A 21,010-nucleotide genomic window follows, 5' to 3' on the forward strand; every position below is an offset into this window, starting at 1 on the left:
CTTTAGTTTGTATAGCAACTAAGACCTCAGTCGTTACCCAAGGACATATTGGGTCAGAATAATAAGAATTTGCATTAATAATTGTTTCTTTAAAGCAAGATGAGGTAACATTTATAAAGTGGTCGAATTCTTTGTTAATATTCTTACTGTTCTCAACATTTATCTCTAGGGTGCGTATACGGGAACTTAACAGGCTGTGATCAACAGTTGTTTTCACACGTTTCTTAATTTATTTTTTGAGAGGAGAACACGATGCTAGAAAAAACACTGGAAAATGGTCAGAAATATCAGCATCAATAACTCCAAAGAGAGACTGTGAGGTTTCGAAATTGCATAAGATATGGTCTATGAGCGTCGCTGTGGAGGGGGTGACTCGAGTTGGTTGTGTTATTTGATTAAGGAACCCGTAAGACTCAATCAGGTTCACGTATGGTGCTGCATTGTCATTAAGAGTGTCAATATTAATGTATCCACATATTATTGCAGGATTATTCATAGAAGCGAAATGTTCTAGAACAGGTTCAAAGGCATCTAGAAAAAGACTAATGTGCGAACTTGGGGAACGGTATAAAACACCTACAATTAACCTGGAACTCAGTTCAAGGAATATGAAATCATATGTTTCGGGAACCTGACATGTCAGTTTGGGACAATGCTTGAAAGAAATATTCTTGTGTACATACAAAGCAACTCCTCCGCCACGCGTCTTTGTTGGTCGCGAGAGATAAACTGAATTAAAATTTGGAATATTAAAGAATTCATCAAGTTTCAACCACGTACAACGCGATTATATCATACTCAAAGGAATGGGACTTTAATAAAACCAGCAAAGAGTGAATATTTTTAGTTAAGCTTCTAATATTTCAGTGTAGTATCTACAGATTATGCGCAGCTGAAAAAGCCGCATTCAGATGCGACACATTACACAATTCTGGAGATGGCTTACCTACTGCAGAGGCCACAAAATCATACAATTAAATTCAAGTCTTCCTCACAAGTGATGTCAATGACTGACGAGGTTTCAGTTTTCCGGACAAGAATTTTTCGATTGGAAACCCAGGAAAATGTCCACTGTTTTTCTTTCCTTTTCTGAGTGGTCTTGCCGAGCAATATCTTCAATTCCGGACATAAATGTTCATTTATGTAAATAGGATTGTCATTTTTGAATTGCAAGTTTAATGTAGAAAGTTTCTTCCTTTTTGCGAGTTGGAGGAAGTTGTCTCTGACTTTGCGAGATGCAAATCGAACAATGTTGGATTTCGTCTTATCTTTAGTTGATACCCGATGAACTACATCAATGTCCGATGCGGAGACTTCCATACCAAGTTTAGCTCCAAGTACCTGCACCGTATTTTCAAGGTTCTCATCAACAGTGAAAGGAAGACGCTTAATTTCCAAGTTCATTGCCCTGCTGTATTGCTTCAAATCAATCACGTTCTTCTTTGTGGCGGCAAGTTTCTGCTTAAGGTGCAGGTTTTCTTTTTTAAGCTGCTCATTGTCGTCTTGAGATCCGCGCAGGCAATCTCAAGCTTGGCCTTAAAATCATCAAAGGAATTACTAATATACTGAGTCGCTTCCTTGATATCGTCAAGGTCAGTCCTGATTGCATCAATTTTGTCAAGCTTCAGTGACATGTCCTGAACAATTTTCGCCAATTCTTTGATGGTGGTAGGTGCTTTTTCTCCCATCATAGAGCCAGAGCAGCGAGCGACTTAGAGTAGGTAATAAAAAGAAAGCGCCAAAGTCACGCACCTGCAAGATGGCGAAGGGCGTTTTTAGCAGCGCTGTTCCACGCGTGCTATTCCCACTGAGTCGCCCGCTGCTCTGTGCTGACAGGGTTCCACCGCCTTGCTTTTGTAGCTGCAGGACCGGCGGTGCGCAGGCGCAATGATGGCTTCTTGTCAGTAGAGTTGAGGGGGCGTCATGCAGGCTCTCCAGGTAATCACCGCGTCGATCTGCAAGATGGCGAAGGGCGTTTCTAGCAGCGCTGTTCCACGCGTGCTGTTCCCACTGAGTCGCCCGCTGCTTTGTCGATGCCGCAGCTGAGGGCGTTACAGAACTGACCAGCGCTGTAACTAAGATGCAACTTTCGTCACGGCTTTATTGTGAACCCCGTCTCATGGTAATATAAAAATATGCTCGATTTCCGCGACGCCTTCAGCAGCGGAGAAAGCAGATGCCAGGCGATCGAGCCGCTTTGGGCAACAGCAGCAAAGAGGCTATAAGAAGGAATCTGCTTGTATCCAGCAGCTCGGTATTGGCCAACGATCCTCAAAGTTGATTCATTTTTAAATTTCGACTTCCCAGAGCATGGTATGAACGGGAACAAACAACATATACTAGCGCATTTTTCTGACGCTAGCGGCCGGCCGGCATCCAGGCCGTCTGGCAGGCCGCTTGTACGGCCGCGGTGCACATTGCCGCTACATCCACCTCTTCGCTCAGGTCGTCGTAGTACATTGCTAATATCGAGAGACTAGAGCACTTTCGAGGACCAAGCGCGAGCGCAGGAGACGCGGCCAAAGCAGACGAAACTCTCGAAAGCGCGCGAACGGCGTCATTCCCAAGAGTTATCATTTCAAACGAAATTCGAACGAGAAGGCTACCCGCAGGTCGCCATTGCAAGTGTGAACATCGGTGTTGTCTAACTGCGGTGTAGTCGCAGGCGACTGCTGGTCGCGCGACTTCTGCGACTCTCAAGTGTGAATGAGCCCTTAGACATCGGTCCGGAAACAAGGAACGACGAGAAGTGCAGTTAGTGCTGCCCCACAAACCGTGTTGCTCTTCCTTGTTCGTTCCCGCGGTCGTTTTCGTTGCTTAGTCATCTATGTGCCGCAATTATGTATACATATCAACAAAACACGAATGTGCGCGCATAAAACTATTTTTCCCAGCAAATCGCACTTCGTGGTCGTCTTCTATTTCCTGAGGGAAAAGACACAGACAACCACATATTACACACTGCAACACTCAACCCTTTCACACTTCTGTCATCGATTGTAAGCGCAGACCAACACAAGACTCACCTCAAGCAGTTGTCTTCGTCGATTTCGTTTCATGCGCTTCTTGCAAGTTCGCTCGGTAGTCACGTAGCCTTCACCGCATTCGTTGAAATTTTTCTGCTCACTTAGGTCAACCGCAGAGTAGCTCGATTCCAGACGCCGCGCAAAAAAACTAGCACGGTGTGAAACAGCTGCTTTAGTGCAAAGCGGTCTTTTTATTGCCGTCAGCACACCCCCGCAGCACCGAAATTTACTCACCAGTCAATTTAATAGCACAACTTCGAACGCTTTTTGTTTTGCACATTGACACACAACAGCCTGTCATGTTGGCTTGGTGGACTTGACAAGCTCGTCAGTCATGCGGTAGAACATTCTCAAACAAGTAGAACCTCCAGCGAGTCATCCGTAGCCACTGTGCTTCGAACAACGCAAGAACAGCTGCTTGCACCGAGTAACTACGCCCGCCTGCCGTGATTCAAAATGGTGCCACAGGGAGAAATGAGGCGGCGTGGGTGCGGTCAAAAGATGGCACCACCCTGAACGGCGGCGCTGGCATCGAGGCACCCTAGCTGCGGCGAGTGACGAGGTATGTCACGTGGCTGCCACACCACCACCGCTGCTCCACTTGACGGTTAAATTGCGGCGCCGATTACTTTGGCTTGAGTAAGACAGTAAAGCTTTGGCTTTAAACGCTTTCCAGTGAATCCAAGATTTCCAACATAACCTAGGACACAATGGCGCCCTCCTCTCTCCAGCTCTAGCCTCCTGCTTATCGACAGTAAAAACAAATTGAAGGGCGGCTGGTGGCTTGAGCTCTTCTGTGTTCAGAGCAAGTGTGGGAACCTAGTGAGAGCATGAAGAGAAAGCCTAGGAAGGTGCCAGTGAGTGAAAGGAACCATTGTTCCCTTTTCACCACTGCCCCTTTACACACGTTCTCGATCCCTGATGGCAAGTGCCAGCGGACAATCCGCATGCTGATAGCATTCACTTTCTTGGCAATGCCGCAGAGGCTAGGCAGGAAAGGGAAGGCGACGGGCTGTTGTCCCTTAGCCTTGGGAGGGGGGGGGGTATCTAATTGTTCCAGGTAAGGGTGCGGAGGGTAAAGGGGGAAGCTACGAAGCTCATTTCACCTTGATGTCCTATCTCGCACACCCAAAAGATTGCACAATCATCTCAGTTTTACACGCATCTATGGTGACACATTAGCCTTCAATTCATCAGCACTTCCGCGAGCCATCAGATTATGGAATAACCTCCCAGACAACATCGCCTCGCTGACTAATCCTGATACCTTCCATCACCAACTCTGCACATTTCACTGAAGCCATCTTAACATGTTGATGCAATCTCTTTTACGTTTTCTATTACACATTTCGTTTACTTTTTCTCTCCTTTTGTTTGTATTTCTGTTTCCAAATTTTGTTGACACTAGTAAACGCGTCATGTGCTTTTTAATTTTATTTTTTTTTGTGGTGTACCCTGGGTCCCTTTTGGATTTATTTCGGTGTTCCTATGTGAACTTTACCTTTACTTATCATGCGTTCTTATTTCTGTGTTCCTATGTCAACTGTTCTGTATTATATTGAAGTTTCAAATTTTTTACTGATCATGTATAGTGTCTTGTTTCCTTGTTTTTGTTTGTCCCCTTTTAAATTTGTACTTGATGTTTTGCCGCCCCCCCTTACACAATGCCCTAAGGGCCTGTATGGTATTTCAAATAAATAAAATGAACAACACGGCATGGAGGCAAAGCCTAGCTGTCTTCTCCTTCGTGTCAAGCCTCTACTGCTTTGTCAAAAAAGTTGCCCCCAGTATATCTCTACTGCAGGTGGACGGCGCGGCGAACGGCAGACGCGGCAGCTTCGATCTGGGCACGTATTCTGATTTGAGACCGTTCGGAAAACATGCTTTTCGGCGATTTCAAAGGGAGCGCATGTTGGAATACGGGCCCTTGTCAGGGAATAGCCGTCAGAATGCAGGCGCATTGAAACGTCGTGTGGTTGCGATAGTGGCATTGCTAATACATGTGGACGAAGATGACTGTCGTGATGTCAGCTGTGCGGATCAAAGTCACTGGCAATAAGACTGGACCGCCAGGAAATAGCTCGGAGTAAAGAAATAACATAAGAGTTCAGGGTTACCAGATGTGTCCGAGGACAAGCCGTCATGCTATTCGGAAAGGTAGCCCAAATATAATCAAACGTGAAAATCGTATATGCTCACATATAGCCACAAAAAATTGGTGGTTTCTAAGGCAATATTGCGCACATCGAAACCTTGCAAAGAGGACAATTTCACAGGATGACCGTAGCATGTCTTTTTTGCTTTACCTCTTTGTCTCATATCGCCGGTTTCTGCGCTTTCAGTGGAATGCCCTGATCACTTCACAGCAGCTGCATGCGCGCTGAAAACTCAGTTCGCCATTCGCACTAGCCGCACATCACACCAACCAGGACGCCCACTACACCACCGAAAATTGACATTTCGAAAAAATTTTGCAGAGAATTTTACTTACCTTGAGTTTGGCGCATGATGGCCTGAGTTGCCTATTTGCCATAAAACCGAACACAACACAACACGCTTCTTCAACCGTGTCTATCGTGCTGCTCCTCTTCCCTCAGACCAAACATCTGAATGGAAATGCGTGAACAGTGATGCCAATACAAGAGGGATCGCGGTGGAACGGTAGTATTGACACGTTTATAAAATTTACCTAAGTTAAATACTAAAAAGATTTTTGCGCCACGACAATACACACAAGAAAGACGACACCACGGGCGCTTACTTCAACTGTTTAACGCCCTGCCTGGGGAGTAAGCGCACTCCCAAATTATATGGTCGAGGGTTCCTCCCGCCCCACACTTTTTACATTTATCGTCCTCGCAGTCCGATCGGATATGTTTGTTTAGTACTGGGTTTGGGTATACTCCAGTCTGCAGGCGTCTCCACGCCGTCGCCTGACTCCTATTTAACGCCGTGTTTGGTGGGGGAAAACACCTCCGGCATTGCTTAAAACATTAGCAGTAGGGAAGCCTGGGAAACCTTGTTGCGGAGCTCGGACCCTGAGCTCCAAATCACCGCCGTCCAACTGGCAGAAGAGGCCGCCGGCGAAACCAACCCGGCCAGCATCGAATGCGACCATCCCGTGCGGCTGGGCCACTCCTAAGTCCTCTCCCCTGTAAAGGGGGGTGAGACAGAGCGGCCCAGGCGGTGTGGTCTTTCTCTGTTGGACAATAAAAGTTTTCAACAACAACATTCAACTGTTTAACAAGTTTGAAAGCACTCGACATATATAGCCCTCCAAAACCCCGCGCATGCGCATGCGTACGACTTCAAGTGAAAAGTCTTATCAGAGGAGGCGGGATAGAAACCTCAGCTCAGCCTCGTAAAGGAAAACCCATGTGTCACTAACACAGTTCGGACCCGCTTTCGTAGAAGGCTTCCAATGTTTCACTCGATGTCTGGTACCCGGAATCCTCGCGTCGAGGAACCGTGGAATACAATCGGTGCAAGCCCTGCAGTGTTGCACAAGTCGCTCACCTTCATCTTTTGCATGCTCTCTAAGCCGGTGGTTCGCACAACGTCCCGTCTGTCCAATGTAGGATTTCCCGCAGGACAGGGCAATTTCATATACGACGTTTGTGGCGCACTTTATGAAACGCTCGCCATGCCTTTTCTGACAGCCAAGCATTTGTCTTTCGCAAGTTATGCGACGGCTTAGCTCAGCAAGCTTTTGGGGAGCGTAGAACACCACCGCCAGATTATACCGGTTAGCCACTTTTTTCAGGCTGTGCGCGACTTTGTGGATGTAGGAGACCACTATAGACCACTCTTTTCTCTTCGTATTTTTCCTGTTGTTGTTGTTGTTAGCCTATCAAAAGATGGCACATACCCACACTGGGGGATCGGGCAAGAATCGGGTGGCTATTCACCTGTACTCAGGTAATTAAAATGAAAAGCACGCGGAAAAGCAACACCGGAGTATTCTTCCTCATTAACAGAAAAGGGATAAACGTTTTGACTTCAAAATTTGTAATTATAATACTAATAACAATAAAGAGGGGAATGAAACAGAATTATTAAGTCAAAATGTAATAATTGACAGAAAAGAAAATTTTGTAACACTTAGCATGGCAGTCGGTGAGATTCTAGCAGGAAATTTAGAACAGCGGTACAAACAGATCTGTGGCTGAACCCAAATGTGGTGGCTCCAAATGATAGCAAGAGCGGGCTGCTTAAACTAAGACCAAGGAGCCGCAAGGGCTCCTCCATCAGCCTTCTTCTCAAATAGGTCTATCGGCGACAATATAGCAAAAAATGCTCAATAGATTCAGGCTCACGGCAAGATGCACAGAGGGGAGAGAGCGCCAAACCTGACATGTAGAAATAGAAATTTAGAGGAGGGATACGGCGCCGCAGCCTCGCCAAGAGATACTTCAAGCGGCCGAGATCGACAAACTTGCCTGTTCCAAGAATATCTTAGGTGCTGATAATCCGCCAACGTTACAAGTGTTGTGTCTTGCGTGCTTAAAAGCGCACGTCGCCGAAAACTAGATGCTGTAATATAGGCTGTAGCCGGAATGATAGGCAACCCAGTAATATACGTTGTGGGCTAGTTGGTTCATACTCAGACTTCTTTTATGCGCACAGAAAGACGACACAAAAAGACAAGGTAGACAGGACGGAGCGCAAACGGCCAAACAAAACCGAGATGTCAGGAGGCACCAATCCCTTCCTTATGCAGAATCCGAGCAACCTCGCACGGCACGTAGTCAAGGAAATGTGAGCAACAAGGCTCGAATCTTGGAAAGGATGTGGCGAAACACTCACAAAAGGGCCCACTGTAGAAGAAAGGTAATCCAGTAATATACGTTGTGGGGCTAGTTGGTTCATACTCAAACTTCTTTTATGCGCACAGAAAGACGACACAAAAAGACAAGGTAGACAGGACGGAGCGCAAACGGCCAAACAAAACCGAGATGTCAGGAGGCACCAATCCCTTCCTTATGCAGAATCCGAGCAACCTCGCACGGCACGTAGTCAAGGAAATGTGAGCAATAAGGCTCGAATCTTGGAAAGGATGTGGCGAAACACTCACAAAAGGGCCCACTGTAGAAGAAAGGTAATCCAGTAATATACGTTGTGGGGCTAGTTGGTTCATACTCAAACTTCTTTTATGCGCACAGAAAGACGACACAAAAAGACAAGGTAGACAGGACGGAGCGCAAACGGCCAAACAAAACCGAGATGTCAGGAGGCACCAATCCCTTCCTTATGCAGAATCCGAGCAACCTCGCACGGCACGTAGTCAAGGAAATGTGAGCAATAAGGCTCGAATCTTGGAAAGGATGTGGCGAAACACTCACAAAAGGGCCCACTGTAGAAGAAAGGTAATCCAGTAATATACGTTGTGGGGCTAGTTGGTTCATACTCAAACTTCTTTTATGCGCACAGAAAGACGACACAAAAAGGCAAGGTAGACAGGACGGAGCGCAAACGGCCAAACAAAACCGAGATGTCAGGAGGCACCAATCCCTTCCTTATGCAGAATCCGAGCAACCTCGCACGGCACGTAGTCAAGGAAATGTGAGCAATAAGGCTCGAATCTTGGAAAGGATGTGGCGAAACACTCACAAAAGGGCCCACTGTAGAAGAAAGGTAATCCAGTAATATACGTTGCGGGGCTAGTTGGTTAATACTTCTACATTTCCTTGACTACGTGCCGTGCGAGGTTGCTCGGATTCTGCATAAAGAGGGGATTGGTGCCTCCTGACATCTCGGTTTTGTTTGGCCGTTTGCGCTCCGTCCTGTCTACCTTGTCTTTTTGTGTCGTCTTTCTGTGCGCATAAAAGAAGTCTGAGTTTGTACCAACTAGCCCCACAACGTATATTACTGGATTACCTTTCTTCTACAGTGGGCACTTTTGTGAGTGTTTCGCCCCATACTTTCCAAGATTCGAGCCTTGTTACTCACATTTCCTTGACTACGTGCCGTGCGAGGTTGCTCGGATTCTGCATAAGGAAGGGATTGGTGCCTCCTGACATCTCGGTTTTGTTCGGCCGTTTGCGCTCCGTCCTGTCTACCTTGTCTTTTTGTGTCGTCTTTCTGTGCGCATAAAAGAAGTCTGATGATAGGCAACACGGGGCCGCTTAGGGAAGCCTTCGCGAGAGTATCAGCAATCTCATTTACTGTCACACTGCTGTGACCGGGAACCCATACTAAATGAACAAGACTCAAATGCGGAGAAAGCAGGGACAAGAATGTGTTGAAAATGGGACCGTTAACATGCGCGGCGAGAGACGAACACAGAGATAAAGAATCGGTAATTACTGCCACTGCGGTAATAGAGGGGTCTAGCTTGCGTAGAGCCAGTACTACTGCCAGAAACTCTGCTTGAAAAACGGGTGAAATCTGGAAGGCGCAGTGAAAAGGACCAGTCCAAATGCGAACAGAATATTCCCACACCTGCATTTTCTTTGCACTGCGATGCGTCGGTTGCTATTGCAATATTTGTAGGTAGGGTCCTTAGATGATCGTCTAGTAGATCATTTAGAAAACAGGGTGGCAAAAGTTTTGCATTTTCGGGGTAAATATCGTCTAAAACAATGTGGAGAGTGGGCCCTCTGCATAGCGCAGGAAGGATGTCATAAATTTTCACATCTAAAGGCTCAAGTAATCTTTGCACAAGCACTACCTGTGGGGTATGAAAACGAGACCAGAGGGCACTAAAAAAGGAGGTCGGTTGGCAACAGAAAATGCTTTCTGAACGGTGGAAATGAGATTCATAGATTCTTAGGTAAGTCTGCACAGTTAAAAATTGAAGTCGAGATAAGAGAGGGGGAATGCGGGTTTCAAGGTGCAGCACATTGGTAGCCACAAATTTTGGGAGTCCGAGGCACATCCGAAGTGCTTCCCTCTCCAAAAGAACGAGAGGACAAAGTTTGTATGTAGCCGAGCCTGAAAAAACAAAAATCCAAATTCTGAAATTGGCCTGACATACATTTTGTAAATCATTAATAGCACATACCTTCGCATGCCGTACCGGTGACTACATAATCTACGTATCATGCCCATGGCACGAGCCCCTTTCACCGCTAAATGGTCAATGTGGAGTCGCCAGGTGAGTTTCCCGTCATAATGACCCCTAGGTCTTTTAGGGATTGAACCTGCGGTATAGGTTGTAACTGGAAAGTGAGAGAGAGTACTACAGGATTGTGTAGAGGCAAAACAAGGATGGCGCACTTGCTAACATTTAACTTCAGGTGTGATCCCTTTCACCGCTACATGGTCAATGCGGAGTCGCCAGGTGAGTTTCCCGTCATAATGACCCCTAGGTATTTTAGGGATTGAACCTGTGGTATAGGTTGTAACTGGAAAGTGAGAGAGAGCACTACAGGATTGTGTAGAGGCAAAACAAGGATGGCGCACTTGCTAACATTTAACTTCAGGTGTGATCCGCTCAACCAGAGCTCAAGTGTACTCAAATGTGCCTGCAACAGAGCATACAGGGAATGTATATCCGGCGCAGCCGCAAAAAACGCAATGTCGTCCGCATAGACGTAAGTGCGTACATGGCGGTGGAGGGGAATTGAGCTCAACAATATTAAATTTAAGAGCATCGGAGAAAGAACAGTTCCTTGCGGTATACCTCTTGTTTGTTTGTACCTCTCTGAATGAACACCATTATAGGCGCAAAAGAATTCCCTGTTATAAAGAGATGCAGATATCCAAGCAACTGTATAATCTGGAAACTGAAGAGACTGCAGCGTGTGTATTAGGATGGAGTGTTCTACACTGTCGCATGCTTTGGCAACGTCTAGCGTAACCAAAGCCGCGAACTGGCGTTGACGACGAGCAAGGAGAATTCTGCTCTCAAGATCAGCATGTGCATTCCTTATCGAACACCGTGGCCGGAATCCGAGTTGACACGGGCTGAACATATTTTTGCTTCAGTAAAACTTCTTTTTGGGCTAGTTTTTGGAGTTTGCACAACACCAAGAAAGTGGCCAAGAGGCATGGTGTGTCCGTTGTACTTTCGGCACCCAATAAGCTGAGAAAGTTATGCCCACGATTTTGCGGCTCCAAAAAAAAAAAGATGCCAGATAAGACATGACACTCCGTTTGTCAAGTGCTCAACAGACGTGATTTCCCACGACGTGTGGAAAGGTTTATGTAGGCGAAACCGGCCGTTGCATCAATGAACGATTAGGGATCATGCCCGAAATTTAAGTCAGTTAAAAGATAAGTACGCACATTTGGTTGCGCACGTCAGTAAGTGCAGAGGATGCGTGGCTCGTTTGCCTGAGACTAGGATTCTAGGTAAGAGTGCTGCCAGGACTGCGCGTGTTAGCCTGGAAGCTTACGATATTAAGAGATATGGCGATACTTGCATCAGCACTCCCTCATTATCACTTTTTGCAACAAAGGTAGACTTTTCAGATGCAGCAACGTTTGAATTTTTCATGTCTTGATGCTTGCTTTGGCTTGCTGTTATCTTTCTCGATAGTTCGCTCTCCTCCTTTTCACCTCTGTTGCTCACCATATTTAAGGCGTGCCTTCCTTCAATAAAATTCAATTGTTAGCGCTTGTGTCTTGTCCTTCCTTTGTGTGTGGTTGCATGCTTTTGCGCTGCTCCTTTTCCTTGGTTCATATTTTTGCTGTCCACGAAGGCTGACACCCGAATTAGTAACACCCTTTCTATTAATTTCTTTAACACGTTTGATGTTAAAGAAATTGGCCTAATATTATCCAGTTCATAGCCTCCACCCAGATTTTTAAGTAAAGGGAACACCTTGGCTAGCTTCCACTCAGGAGGTATCAAAGCGTGTTTTATAGTGCAGTATATGAGGTGCAATAAAGAGTCGGGAGACTCCTCGTAGATAATCTTGAGCATCTTTGTAATGACACCATCAGGGCCAGGAGCAGCAGCTTGTAATCTCTGTAGAACTTGAGAAAGCTCCGATAGATTAACTTGCGAGGCATTATTATTTGGCACCACTGACGCAAACAACATTGATCGCAAATGTAGTAAAGATGAGAACCGCTTTTGCAGGCCCGTGGCAATTAATTCAACCGTCTGGATAGCTTCTTTAGATGACATAACTAACGACTGTAAATTACTAGAGGACTTGAGTGGTTTTCTAGACCATAGAAAGCCGAATAGTGCACGTCGGTTGCCCGACTTCGAAAGATAATCGAAATGTTCTGAGTCATATTTTTCCTTCGCACGAGAAACTGTGCGTTAAAAGGTGGCTGCAATAAATTTATAATCACTCCAGTTATTTGGGCATTGGTTATGAAGAAGCTTTTTCCATGCTGCCTTCCTCCGCCTGTAATCTCTTGTACTGTCCGCATTCCACCAGGTAGAAGAATTCTCTTTTGTTGGCCGCACCAGAAACTACTACCTTTTACGGCATTCTTCTATAGCCAGACACATGGTTGTTGACTGGTGGGCCTCGACGATGCTAGACACTGACGCAAGGGCAGAGCGCAACGCCGTCTGAAAATCATAATTTACATGTGACCGCAACTGAGAAGACGCAGGAGTTACACGACATACGATATAAAAATGAATAGGTATATGGTCACTTGAGGTGCCGCAATCAACAGTCGACCAATCCGTTACGCCAATGCCAGGACTAGTGAACGTGAGATCTAAAACAGATTGAGTCTGTGCGCGAAGGTAAGTGGCCGATGCTGAATTTAAGCACATAAGGTTGTGATCAGAAACCCGGTCCCAAAAGCGCTTGCCGCATAGATTAGTCCTAAAACCCCACGACACACGTGAGAATTAAAGTCGCCAGCCACGAGAACTGGGTTTTTACAGTTTGCGAATAACAAGTCCAGAGGTCTAATATTCTGTACTCCAGAGGGGAAATAACAATTTGCTATGAAAAATGGAGAGCACCCAGGAAGTAAAGTCTAATACCAAAATCTCACAGTCAGGAGACATTTGTTGAAAAGATACCTTAGCCTTGTGGCAAAATTTTGAAGAGACTAAAGTTAGTAAACCACCTTCTCTTGACTGGCGATATAGGCGAAATGAACGGTAATTTTTGAAATGAAAATGTTTGTCGGTTGAAAGCCAGATTTCTTGCAAAATTATGACATCCGGATTAAGCTAGGTAGAAATGCAGAGTAAATCTGTGGAAGTTGAAAGAATAGAGCGACAGTTCCACTGTAGAACTCGCAACGACGCTATGGTTGCGAAATCCTAGCAGCAGCAACTACCTGCCCCAAAATGGTATCCTTGGGCTTGGTGCCAAGCTGTTGCTTCTTTGGTTTGGACTGGGTACGCGGAGATGAATGATATATGGGAGACCCGCTGCCCTTGAGAACCCGCGCATCAGGCTCCATCATCTCGGAATCATATAAGATACCATCATCAGTCGAAGTACACGAGGTATGTACCGCGAAAGGGGCTGTAGTACGTTCCTGGGGCTGAGATGCTTCAGGAATTGGAGACCGGGAAAGAGTAGAGGGAATTGCTGTAGAGAGAGGGGCCAAACCGGCCTGCACAGCATGTGTAAGCTGAGTCGCTAGAACGTTTGTAAGGCCCTCCGATACACTTGCGACAATCCTTTCTACCTTTTTAGACATTGAAGCCTCCACAGCAGCCGCAATTGCCTGGGACAACGTCGAGTCTGACATGACTCCTTGACGAGCGGTCACACCTGCATAACCGTGGGCACGTTCTTTCACCTCTGTAATAGCGTCACGGCGCGAACAGCGTTTTCTGTCAATTATCTCTAGAATTTGGGTGTCCTGCGCTCGGGAGGGACAATTTGAGTAGTTTGCAGAGTGGGCCCCACCGCAAAGGCAACACTTCTCGTTCTGCTCAGTGCAGGTGCTCGTTGCATGACCATCCCCACAGTTGCAACACCACAAGTTGGATTTGCAACCGCCGGCGTTATGGTCAGCGCCAGCAGTTGTTGCACTGCAGAGGCCTAGATGACAAAGGGTCTACCCGAAAAATTATGAGGCCATGCTTTGATTTCAGAGGGGCAGGAATTTCCGACAAAGGTGGCAATCACAGATTCGGTAGGCACCCGCGTGTTGCTTACATCCCGGCTACAGCGGTGAACAACAACACCTGCAGCAGACAGAAGCTCAAGAGTCTCTGCTGGAGACAGGGAAGAGTCCACGCGTCGAACGATACCTTTCGTGCAAGCCAGATGTGTAGGGAGAAAGGAACTTACCCGAAGCGAGGCAAAGGATGAGGCCTTTAGTAAATCTCTGACACAGTCGAGGTCTGGCGATCTACACAGAATCCCGCCGCGTCCAAACTGGCGTACCTCTCAGATTGACTCATAATGAGAAGTGGCTGACTGGAGAGCAACAGTGGGGACGACTCAACTATCGTCGCCTCTGACGAGGAAGTGGCTGACATGGCGGAAATGGACAACGATGGCTTCAAAGTGGTGAGTCATCGGAAGCACCGGACAGTCGGCATCCCAGTGATAGTTCAGCCAAAAGAGAAAGGTGTTGACTTCAGAGAGTGGAACCCTATCAGGCTGTTCGATATTAAAGTACTACTGGGATCTGCTCCGATTCGCAGTCGCTTCACAACGCAAGGGGCTCTTCATCTAGATATCTCAACGGAAGAGCAAGTAGACATTCTTCTGCGGTGCTCTCAGATCGGTGGCATACGAGTTCAAGCCCGGTTGCCACACTCCTACATGACTAACACATGTGTTATAAGGGGAGTACTAGTGTGGTATTCGGAAAGTGCCCTTCTTGACTACTTGAAACCGCAAGGAGTTCTGCACGTGCGACGGTTAATGCGCCGGGTGGAGCCTGGAGAACAACAATGGGCAGCGAAGCCTACAAACTCTATTGTGCTAACGTTTGCTCCCAACACCGAGCGCCCTGGAATAATTGACCTTGGTTTCACCAAACATGCAGTCCACGAGTTCGTTGAAACTCCTCCCCGGTGCTTCAGGTGCCAACGCTTTGGACATGTAGCGAGAGTTTGCAACAAAGATCAACGTTGCAAGCAGTGTGGTGGTGGCCATGATTACAAAGAGTGCAAGGCAGATTTTGCTTGCGCTAATTGTGGAGGTGACCATCCAGCGAGTTTCAGTGGCTGCACATTCCGTGTAAGCGCCTTACACCGTCGCAAGTCCTACATTAGTGGCCCCAAACCACAACCTACTGAGAAGCCGATACATGGAAGTGAAGAGTTCCCTGCGCTCGAGTCGGAAGCTCGGGACGTGGTAGCAAGCGACGTCGCTGCACGACCTGATCCGAGCAAGTCGGCAACGGCCTCCGAGGGTGAGCTGGCTGTTCGATCTGCTTCTGCAAAAAGTGTCCATGTTCCTCAGCGACCAGATCACAGCAAGACTCGACAACATGGAGGACATCCCCTTGCCTTAAAAGAGATGCAGACACCAGCTACCGTGGCCAAGATTGGGTCCCAGTCCTCGTCTTTTGTCGAAGTGGTGCGCCAGTGCGTGCAGCAAAATAAGGAGTTCAAAAGCCGGAATCTCTCCGACCTTCTACGCGTTTTGTTTGATGTCCTGCGTTCATATAGCCAAGCGATGCAGCCTGGCACTTTGAAAAACTTTATATTGCTGGTGCTTTCCTTTGCCTTGATCACCGCCTTCGCAGAGAACTTCAACTCTTAGATGGCTAGTTTTCTTCAACCTGTTGCAACTAAAAACCCTAGAAAAGTGCCGTTTATCATGCATTGGAACTGCGCTGGGATTATAAGTCGATTAGCAGAACTAAAATTGTTCTTGAAAGAGACCTGTGTTCCGGTACTGGCCCTGACGGAGGCTGGCTTGCCAAGCGGGAGGTCTTTGCCGGGATACGTCGCCCACAAGAATTGCAGCATAAAGTCTTTTCCCGCAGGCAGTGCCGCCCTTTACATACGAAGGGAGATTCCTCATGTGGCTTTGAACGTCACCGATCTTTGCACCGACAGTATTGAGGTACTGGCTGTGAGGATTCGGCTCGCCTTCCGAACTCTGTCCATTGCATCAGTATACGTGTCCCCGCGGAAGAAGGTCGATATGGCTTTGTTCCTCCAGAAACTTTGTGACCGCTGCCCAGCACCCAGAATCATCTGCGGTGACTTCAACGCCCACCACCCTGTCTGGGGTGACAGGAAGGAACACAGATCCTCGCGGACGCCAACTTGTAGAAGTCATCGACAGTTTGGACCTGTGCGTGGCCAATGACGGAAGTCCCACTTTCTTTCGGCTTCCAACCTCACCCACATCTATAGACCTAACCTTACATTCACCTGACGTCCGTGTGCAGTGGTCAACTAGAGCTGACCGAATGGGAAGTGATCACTACCCGATATTTGTGTTTATTGCCGACTTCCATCTGCGTGGTCCTAAAATTTGCCATGTTGTTAATTGGGACAAATACAGGGAGCACTTAGCCTGTGTTTCCGGTGATGTGTCAGACAAAATAAACCTTTCGAGGCGCTTGCATTGCGCACGCAGAAACATCTCGAGTGCTTGGCAGAGGAATTTGCGGATTGCTCTGCCTGCTACGTCTCCGTCTGTTATGGACGCCCCGTTCACACTTCGAGAACTACAGACAGCGTTCCGCAGCCTGCGGCGTCGCTGTGCACCAGGTCCTGACGGCATTACCAATCAAATGTTACAGAACGTGCCTCTGGAACACCGGAAGATGCTCCTAACCTATCTCAATCGAGTGTGGGAGTCTGGTGACGTTCCTCCTTCATGGAAGGTGGCTTGTGTAGTCCCACTGCTGAAGGCCAGCACAGAGATGACAGACACGGCCTCGTATCGTCCTGTATCGCTGACATCGTGTGTGGCTAAGCTCATGGTGAAGATGGCAAGTAAGCGCTTGTCTTGGTGGCTTGAGGATAGAAGGGCACTACCAACATGCATCACTGGATTCCGCACAGGTTTAAGCGCGCAAGATAGCGTCCTGGACTTGATAAGCCACATTGAACATCAGAGTGCTTTTGGACTTTCAACACTAACTATTTTCCTAGACGTATCAAAGGCTTATGATAGCGTCCTCCAGAGCTCAATACTGAATAGTCTGCAGGTCATAGGCGTACAGGGCTATCTTCTGCGATTCATTCACTCATTTCTCAGTGATCGTAAATTTCGAGTGCGGTTAGGCAGTACAATGAGCTCCGAAAGGGCGGTATCGCGAGGGGTACCTCAGGGTAGTGTCCTGTCCCCAACGCTCTTTAATGTTGTCATGGCTGGTCTTCCCGCAAAAGTGCAAAAACATTGTAGGCATGTCCATATGTCGATATATGCAGACGACATTTGTCTTTGGTTAACCGGATATCAACACAAACGCTTAGCTCTATTAGCGCGACAGGCCGTGCTTTCATTTAAAAGTTACCTTCAAGGTGTTGGGTTGACTCTCTCGGTGGAAAAATCTGGCTTCGTCCTGTTTCCAGGTAGGGGACGACGGTATGCGCGGCTGAGCATAGACCTTGATCAGTCTTGCCTTCGTCAGGTTAACCACATACGTTTTTGGGCGTCACGATTGACTCACGTCTACAGTGGCGACGAGCTGTGGACTCGATTGTGGCTTCACTATCTTCGCGTCTCAATGTGCTTTGCAGAGTTGCTAGTGAGCAATGGGGAAACCATCCTGCATCAATGATCAGGCTTCACGATGCCCTGGTGACAAGTCGCATAATGTACCAGCTCCCTTTAATTTCCCCCTCGGTATCGCAGCTGGAATGCCTTGAGGTTTTGCACAGAATGGGACTAAGGAGGGCTCTCGGCGTTCCGCAGGCTGCTCCAAACAATGCAGTACTGTATGAGTCTCAATCGAAACCTCTTCGGCTAGCCGCTTCACAAAGACTTTTGCTGCAAATTGGCCGCCTCAGAGAGACTGTTGCCGGGAGAGCGCTTCTACAGCGCCTTCGAAAGAGATCTGAGTCCCGGGCGTACTTGACTTTAAATACTCTTCGTTCTCTGGGTCTCGACCTTCGAGATCGACCTAAGACGTTGAAGCCACCTTGGTCCTTTCCGAGCCTCGATTGTTCCTTGACAATTCCCCACGTTCGCGCTAAGCGGAATTCTCCTTTAGCGGCAATGCGTTCGCTCGTACTGGAACATCTTGAGACCGAATATGCCAGTCATCTTCAAATTTTTACAGACGGCTCTGTGGACAAGGTCAGAGGATCTAGTGCAGCTGCTTTTCATATTCCGTCTTTGAAATATGATTGGTCTGTTCGTTTTACTAAAGTCGTGTCCTCCACAATGGCCGAAAGCGTTGCCATTGAGGCAGCTCTAAAGAAGCTACGGTGTTGTATGCCTCAACCTACTGTCATAATTACGGATTCAAAATCTGCCCTTCAAAGGTTAGAGTACGGGTTCCCCACTGATGCCTTGAGTCTTAGATCCCTACGTTTGGTGCAGAATCTACATAGCAAAGGCTTCTCTATACGTTTTCAATGGGTGCCCTCGCACATAGGTGTCTTAGGCAACGAGATAGCAGACAACCTCGCCCATACAGCTCTCTCCGGGATTCCAGTACATGGAGTCCCTCGTGAAGTCAAGCAAATGTTCAGAGATGTGGTGTTGTGCCACTTCAGTTCTTTGTGGAGCTCTCCTCATCAGCCATGTGTGACCAAGGGTCTCAAAAGGTACCAAGCCACTTTGCTGCACCGCGTTCGCACGGATTCTGCTCGTACGCCGACGTGGATTTATAAGACTGGCCTAGCGTTGTCACCATTGTGTTCAACGTGTGGTGTGTGTGGTGACAAAGAACATTACCTCTTGTGCTGTACTTTGTACAACGCGGAATGGGCTGTGTTATTCGGATTCCTCAAGAAGGCAGGAGTTCCTCACAATTCTCTTCAGGACATTGTTTTCCCGCGCGGGAGCCAGTCGAGCAGAAGGCATGCTTCTCGCCTTCTTCTACTTTACCTGCAGGACACGGATTTGGCCTCCACATGGTGACCTCAGGAGTGTCTATTTGGGTTTTCGCGGACACTGTTTCTGAGATTTCTATTTAAGTGTCGCTACGGTGGAGCAATTGCCGGCAGCAACTGCAAGGCTAATCCCACCGGTAGTTTACAACCACTCAACACAACTCAACTCAACTGGAGAGCAACACGAACAGCTAGCTCCAGGGTTGGTCATCTTGATTGCACCGCCATCCTGAGGCACCAGCGCAACAGGGATACTGCCGACGCCGCTGCGCAAAAAAGGCTTCCGAAGGCAGGAGATCAGGGGATAGAGAAGCCGACCAGGGGGAGCTCCCCTGGCCGGGAGACTGGGTAGACATATCCCTGGATTACTGCCTTACCGCGTGCTTAAAGCCTACAAAACGAGAAGCCACCCGAAACTTAGCCGATCGTTCCCAGCAGAGCAGAGCAGCAGAGGAGCCAGGAGAATTCGAAGACCCTTTAGCGGGCGCTGCAGAGCGACCAGCACTAGCGAGAACCCCAGCCCAGCCCAGCCTACATCCTTCTTCTTCTTCTTCTCAAGTAATATGGCACATACCCACGTGGGGGGGATTGGCCAAGGTATAGAGTAGAATGCCAATGAAGCATTTGCGCGGGGAAGGAAACGTCAGAAGACTGAATCAAGATAAAAAAATTGGAAAAATAAAATGAATTCAAGAGGTATGAGTCATCCGGAATAGAATCAATCTAGCCTTTTTTGGACATGCGAACGAATTTTGTATATAGCTAACAAGATAATCGATTAGTTGCACTTATGTAATTGCGAAGGTAGCCGCATACACTGCTTAACGGGAATCCCTTGGCGCTCGCACCGAACGACAGAAGAACTGTAAGAGACAGAGGCAGTCCTTGTCTCGAAAGAGGAACCTCCAGATATTGCTTTCTCTGAACCGCGAACCGCCGGCAAGAAAGGAGAAGATGATCGATTGATTCAACTTGCCCACATGATACACAAAGGTTTGTCGCAGCGAACCCGCACCTGCATAAGTACAAGTTTAAGTGAGGGATTCTACATCGCAGGAGCGTCATGGACACTTCACAAAGCCTTTACTTACACCACCGGATATTCCATGGGTACTTTAGGTGTTGAAAGTCCACGGTATTGAGCAACGGATCACAAAAAGTGGCTGAAATATGTTGGAATCGCTGGAAACGTGAAGCTGCTAACAGAATGAGGTGCGGGACGGGATATATTACAGGTGCGCCGAGAGCTGACCTTGCCAATAAATCAGCCACCTCGTTAAAATAGACGCCTGAATGCCCAGGTACCCAGACCAAACCGATCTCGCGCACTGTGCTCGGAACAAAAAACCTAAGTGAACGAGTCAAGAAAGATTTTTCCGAATTTTGGAGAGAGACAATAACTGAAAGCCAGTCTGTAAGAATAAGAACCCGTGCGAAATGTCTGGGAATTTTGAGAAGAGCCAAACCAATGGCCAAAAACTCTGCGAAGAATATAGGAGTATAATCAGGGATACGAACGGAGTAGCTCCAAGCTAGATCCTGCGAATATATGCCAATCGCCGCTTTCTCACAGCTGCCGGAGGCATCAGTGGAGAGAACAGTATGATGTGGAAAATTCTGTAGGTGTTCAGAAAAAAGACCATTTAGGGTATGTGCGGGCATATGCTTCGCATGGGACGGGAAAATAAAGTCGTAATAGAAGACGGGATCAGCCTGCGTGTCAGCAACTCGTTGCAAGGAGATCAGATCAACCTGAAGCGGAGCTAGCTAACAGATTCTGCGTGAACCTAACTTGTGGAAGCTGATAACGTGGCCAGTGATTAGTCAAAAAAGGTGTGGTTGGGATACAAAAATTGGAATACTAACGCCTGGGGCCGGGTCAAAAGACTTGAGGAAAGTACGCACTGTTAGAAGTTGGAAGCGGGAATAGAGGTTGGGGATACGGGCTTCCAGATAAAGGACAGCGGTGGAAGCTGATTTTGGGAGCCCGAGGCATAGCCGTAGGGCACGCCTTTCCAGTAAGGCTAATGGCTGCAGCTTGTAGTTCGCGCTACCAGAGAACAAGGGGCAACCAAATTCCAGAATCGGTCTCATATAAGCCTTATAAAGCAACAGTAGCGTG

The sequence above is a fragment of the Amblyomma americanum genome, chromosome 4 (genome assembly GCF_052857255.1).
Source record: "Amblyomma americanum isolate KBUSLIRL-KWMA chromosome 4, ASM5285725v1, whole genome shotgun sequence".
Taxonomy (NCBI): domain Eukaryota; kingdom Metazoa; phylum Arthropoda; class Arachnida; order Ixodida; family Ixodidae; genus Amblyomma; species Amblyomma americanum.